Source organism: Chionomys nivalis, chromosome 1, assembly GCF_950005125.1.
Source record: "Chionomys nivalis chromosome 1, mChiNiv1.1, whole genome shotgun sequence".
In the NCBI taxonomy this organism is placed as follows: Eukaryota; Metazoa; Chordata; class Mammalia; order Rodentia; family Cricetidae; genus Chionomys; species Chionomys nivalis.
The window spans coordinates 110,436,012-110,442,566 of NC_080086.1; the positions used below are offsets into that span (position 1 = coordinate 110,436,012).

General features: G+C 38.3%; 1 pseudogene; it reads left to right on the top strand.

The window, feature by feature from the left end:
* The first annotated feature begins 2,365 nt into the window (after positions 1 to 2,365).
* Positions 2,366 to 2,979, top strand: LOC130884118 (60S ribosomal protein L9-like; annotated as a pseudogene).
* The last annotated feature ends 3,576 nt before the right edge of the window (positions 2,980 to 6,555 follow it).

The following is a 6,555-nucleotide window of genomic DNA, read 5'->3' on the forward strand; positions in this document are numbered from 1 at the left end:
AACTTACCTAAGAGAAGTAGACAGCAGAAAAAAATCAAATTGAGAACTGAAATCAATAAAATAGAAACAAAGAAAACAATACAAAGAATCAATGAGACAAAGAGTTGGTTCCTTGAGAAAAATCAACAAAATAGACAAATCTTTATCCAAACTAACCAAAAGGCAGAGTGAGAATATCCAAATTAACAAAATCAGAAATGAAAAGGGGGATTTAACAACAGACATGGAGGAAATACAGGGGATCATCAGGTCATATTTCAAAAACCTGTACTCCACAAAATTGGAAAACTTAAAAGAAATGGACAACTTTCTGGATAAATATCACTTACCAAAATTAAATCAAGACCAGATAAGCAAATTAAACCAACATTTAACTACTGAAGAAATAGAAACAGTCATCAAAAGTCTCCCACCCCCAAAAAAAACACAGGACCAGATGGTTTCAGCTCAGAATTCTACAATTAGAAGAGCTAATAGCAATACTCCTCAAATTATTCCACACAATAAAAACTGAGGGAACATTGCCAAACTCTTTTTATGAGGCTACAATTACCCTGAAACCCAAACCACAGGACATTTCTAAGAAACAGAATTACAGACCAATCTCACTCATGAACATTGATGCAGAAATACTAAAGAAAATACTAGCAAATCGAATCCAAGAACACATCAGAACTATCATCCAACATGATCAAATCAGCTTCATCCCAGAGATGCAGGGATGGTTCAACATACGAAAATCTGTCCACGTAATCTACCATATAAACAAGCTGAATAATAAAAACCACATGATCATCTCATTAGATGCCGAAAAAGCATTTGACAAAATACAGCATCCCTTCATGATAAAGGTCTTGGAGAAAGAAGGGATATAAGGAATATACCTAAACATAATTAAGGCAATATACAGCAAGCCAACAGCCAACATCAAACTCAATGTAGAGAAACTCTCAGTGATTCCACTGAAATCAGAAAAAATACAAGGTTGTCCACTCTCTCCATATCTATTCAATAAGGTTCTTGAGGTCCTAGCTACAGCAATTAGACACCAATGGGAGATAAAGGAGATACAAATAGAAAAATAAGTCAAACTCTCACTGCTGATGATATGATAGTTTACATAAGCAATCCCAAAATTCTACCAAGTAACTTCTACAACTCATAAACACTTTCAGCAATGTAGCAGGATACAAGATTAACTCAAAAAAACTCAGTAGCCCTCCTGTTCACAGATGATAAAAGAGCTGGGAAAGAAATCAGAGAATCAACACCCTTCACAATAGCTACAATTAGCATAAAATATCTCAGAGTAACTCTAAGAAAACAAATAGAAGACTTATATGACAAGAACTTTAAATCTTTGAAGAAAGAAATTGAAGAAGACACCAGAAAGAAGAAAGATCTCCCATGCTCTTGGGTAGGCAGAATTAACATAGTAAAAATGGCAATCTTACCAAAAGCAATCTACAGATTCAATGCAATGCCCATCAAAATCCCAGCAAAATTCTTCAAAGACCTCGAAAGAATGGTACTCAACTTCATATGGAAAATCAAAAAACCCAGGATAGCGAAACAATCCGGAAGAATAAAAGAACTTCTGGAAGCATCACAATCCCTGACTTTAAACTCTACTACAGAGCTACAGTAATGAAAACAGCATGGTGTTGGCATAAAAACAGACAAGAGGACCAATGGAACTGAATAGAAGACCCAGATATCAATCCACACATCTTCGAACACCTGATCTTTGATAAAGAAGCAAAAAAAAATCAAATGAAAAAAAAGAAAACATATTTAACAAATTTGACTGGCATAACTGGATATCATGTAGAAGAATGAAAATAGATCCATATCTATCACCATGCACAAAACTCAAGTCCAAATGGATCAAAGATCTCAACATAAAGCCAGCCACACTGAACATTATAGACGAGAAAGTGGGAAGTGCACTTGAACGCATTGGCACAGGGAACCACTTCCCAGCAGCACAGACACTGAGAGAAACAATTAATAAATGGGACCTCCTGAAACTGAAAGGCTACTGTAAAGCAAAGGATATGGTCAACAAGACAAAATGACAGCCTACAAAATGGTGAAAGATCTTCACTAACCCCACATCAGATAGAGGTCTGATCTCCAAAATATACAAAGGACTCAAGAAATTGGACACCAAAAGACCACATAATCCCATAAAAAATGGAGTACAGACCTAAACAGAGAACTCTTAACAGAGGAATCTAAAATGGCTGAAAGACACTTAAGGAAATGTTCAACATCCTTAGTCATCAGAGAAATGCAAATCAAAAGAACTCTGAGATTCCATTTTATACCTATAAGAATGGCCAAAATGGCTTTGCCCCATCTACTGCGAGAATGAAGACCATTCTCAGCAATCAGACGGTCGACATTCCAGAAAATGTGGACATCACTCTGAAGGGGTGCACAGTCATTGTGAAGGGCCCCAGAGGAACCCTCCGGAGGGACTTCAATAACATCAACGTAGAGCTGAGCCTTCTTGGGAAGAAGAAGAAGAGGCTCCGGGTTGACAAATGATGGGGCAACAGGAAGGAACTGGCCACCGTCAGAACCATCTGCAGTCACGTTCAAAACATGATCAAGGGTGTTACCCTGGGCTTCCGCTACAAGATGAGGTCTGTGTATGCTCACTTCCCCATCAACGTCGTTATTCAGGAGAATGGGTCTTTGGTTGAAATCTGAAATTTCTTGGGTGAAAAATACATCCGCAGGGTTCGGATGAGGACAGGTGTTGCTTGTTCTGTCTCTCAAGCCCAGAAGGATGAATTAATCCTTGAAGGAAATGATATTGAACTTGTTTCAAACTCGGCGGCTCTGATACAGCAGGCCACAACAGTTAAGAACAAGGATATCAGGAAGTTTTTGGATGGTATCTATGTGTCTGAAAAGGGAACAGTGCAGCAGGCTGATGAGTAGACCTAAGGTACCAGTCCCAGAAACAAGCTCGGGAATTTTAATACGATTTGGGGTGTCTTTTGGGACAATAAAAGACTTGTATTGGAAAAAAAAAAGAATGGCCAAAATGGGGCTGGAGAGATGGCTCAGCCGTTAAAGGCTAGGCTCACAATCAAAAATATAAGAATGGCCAAAATAAAAAACACTGATGATAACTTATGGTGGAGAGGTTGTGGGGAAAGAGGGAACACTTCTGCATTGCTGGTGGGAATGCAAGCTGGTACAACCCATTTGAATGTCAGTGTGGCAATTTTTCATAAAATTAGGAAACAACCTTCCTCAAGACCCAGTAATACCACTTTTTGGGTATATACCCAAAGGATGCTCAATCGTGCCACAAGGACATGTGCTTAACTATGTTCATAGCAGCTTTGTCATAGCCAAAAACTGGAAACAACCTAAATGCCACTTGAAGAATGAATAAGAACAATGTGGTACATTTACACAATGGAGTACTACACAGCAGAAAAAAATAACGACAGTTGAATTTTGCAGGAAAATGGATGGAGCTAGAAAACATTATTTTGAGGGAGGTTACTCAGACACAGAAAGACAATTATCACATGTATTTTTTAAACATAAAGAAAAGAAAGCCAGCTTACAAACCACAGTCTCAAAGAACTTAGACAACAATGTGGACACTAAGAGAGACTTACATAGATCTAATCTACATGGGAAGGAGATAGTATAAAAAGACAAGATCTCCTGAGTAAATTGGGAGCATGGGGATCTTGGAAAAAGGTTGAAGGGGAGGGGAGAGGCAGGGAGGGGAGCAGAGAAAAATGTAGAGCTCAATAAATATCAATAAAAAATATTTTTAAAGACCAGAAATTATGCTGGTCTAATAAAATGGTTGAAGCAGGTTTTCTGAAATTCATGATCTTACTATCCTGATTCACTGGATAAATATCTAGTACCAAGGCCTATTTCCCTCCTGTTGCAGGCTTTAAATCTAACTATACAGTAATTGGTTACCAACAAGACATGGATGACAGTATTCCACCTTTATTGATACCCTGCCAGGCTCATGGCTGTTTGGGTTCAGAGGGTTCTTAGTTAATTTCTTAGAGCTGTGAAGATATATCATGATGAAAATAATTTACGAAAAAAAAAACATTTCTTGGCATTCATGAGTTCACAAGTTAGAGCACATAATTATTGTGGTAGGCAGCATGGAAGGAGGCAGGCCTGATCTGAAATTTAGAAGGCAGAAAGAGCTAATTTAGAACAGTGTCAGCACAGAAACATTGAGCCAGATACAGTGACTATCCCTCTCAAACTAGGCCACTTATAATTCTTCCCAACAGTTCCACAACTGTTAGTCAAGCATTCAAATACAGGAGCCTATGGGGGCCATTCTTTTTTTTTATTGAAAAAATCTCCGCCTCCTCCCCTCATCCCATTTCCCTCCCCCTCCCCCCACTCCTCTCCCTCCCCCCACTCCTTTCTCCCTCCCTCTCCAGTATGAAGAGCAGTCAGGTTTCCCTGCCCTGTGGGAAGTCCAAGGTCCTCCCCCCTCCATCCAGGTCTAGGAAGGTGAGCATCCAAACAGGCTGGACTCCCACAAAGCCAGTTCATGCCATAGGATCAAAACCCAGTGACATTGTCCTTGGCTTCTCATCAGCCCTCATTGTCTGCCATGTTCAGAGAGTCCAGTTTTATCCCATGCTTTTTCAGTCCAGCTGGCCTTGGTGAGCTCCCAATAGATCAGCCCCACTGTCTCAGTGGTTGGGTGCATCCCTCTTTATTCAAACCACAGGGACTTCTAAATTTTAAATTCTTGTCCTATACCTCACGTTTATAAATAACTAGCTCTTACAAGCCTATTAATTTAAGTATTGCATATAGTTCATAGCTTTGCCTGTCCTTCAGCATGTATCTCCTGGTGACTCTTTGACACCAGCTTTCTTCCCAGTGTCCTTAGCTTTGTTGTTCTCCCTATATAACCTACCTGGCTACTGAGCAATCAGGTTTTTATTAAACTAATCTGAGTGACAAATCATCACAGTGTACAGGAGGATTATTCCACAGCATCTCCCATTTTATGTCTCATTAAAAAGGAAGGTTTTAACTTTAGCATAGCAAGATTATATACAGCAAAACCAGTTATTAGGTAAGAATTACATTTACAATGTAATTACAAATTACATTTGACAAAATTAGAGAATGAATTCAATTATTTATCTCTGAGAGTCTAAAGTTTTATATTTAACTCAACTTTATTATAAGAAAAACTTTAATTCTAATTATTATTCTTTAACTCAAGTTAAGATCCCAGAAGGATGAAATGTTGCCTAACACCAGGGACATCAGGCTCCCTGGACAATCATTCAAAGTTCTTCTGTAATGCTGGGGCATCCATCTTTAGCCCATAGGCTAGTATATATGACACAAAATGTTGTGAAGAAGGGCATTTTGAATGGCTGTCATATCTTGGGGAAGTCTGGCAGTTGGTTTTATTTGTATCCTACTGATCCAGTCTGGACAGTATATTGTCAGCAATTAAAGTAACAGCAGTATTTTTTTCCAAAGCTTTTGGCATAAAGAAAGTAAACTCCATACTCCTCTCTCTCTCATTCTCTTTCTCCCACTGTTCATTAAAAAGTGAATATGTGATCATTAGAAGACAGCTTTAGAAACTGATACACTATTTCCACCATGTAAGATCCAGGGAGGCAATGCAGATAATCACATTTATTAGGAAGAATCATGACTAGCTGGTACATCTCATGTTCCTAGCACATGCTTCTTCCATTACTCACAATAGGAGTGATTTTACCAACATAGCATTACAGAGATATTACTGGTATACATTCCACACACTGTACTTCTTTTCACTGTGAGATCACTATGGACTTCAGCAGTGATGTAAAACAGAGAAATTCTGGAATGCACTACCGTAAAGGACAAACACTTTTAAGCTTTATTCATTCTAAACACTTTAAACATTTTCCCACATTTATTCTATACACAAAGGTTCTCACAAGTGAAAAAGTTACTGAGAATAGTAGGAACTGTGGTTGCTAAAAGATTTTCCACATGTTTATACACAAAGTCTGTCTCCTGAGTGAATTCTTTAGAACATCATGGCAACAGGAACTGCTGAGGCTTTGAACAATACTCAAATGGATATGTGCTTTAGAATTCTTTCCAGTGTAAATCTATGCAAAATGGTTACAGAAACCGGATGTGTTGAAGACTTTCCCATATTACAGACATTGTGTGAGACATCTATGCTTGTTAAAATCACAAGAACAAAGAAATAGTTGATATATTTACATACAAAAGGTTTCTATCCAGTGTGAATGTTTTTACTCTTGGACCAAGTGAATCTAGTAAAGGCTTTCTGACAATGGTTACATGCATTAGGCTACTGACTAGTGTGAAGAGTTTCAGGTCTGTTATGATCACAAGAGCAGCTGAAGGATTTCCCATAATTCTTATGTGCATAAGGCGTTAAGGTAACTATTTTATGCCTGTTAAAGTCTATAGAATGAACAGCTTCCAATCTTTTACATACAAAGGGTTTTTCTACAGTGTAATGGCTTTTCATGCAAATCAGGA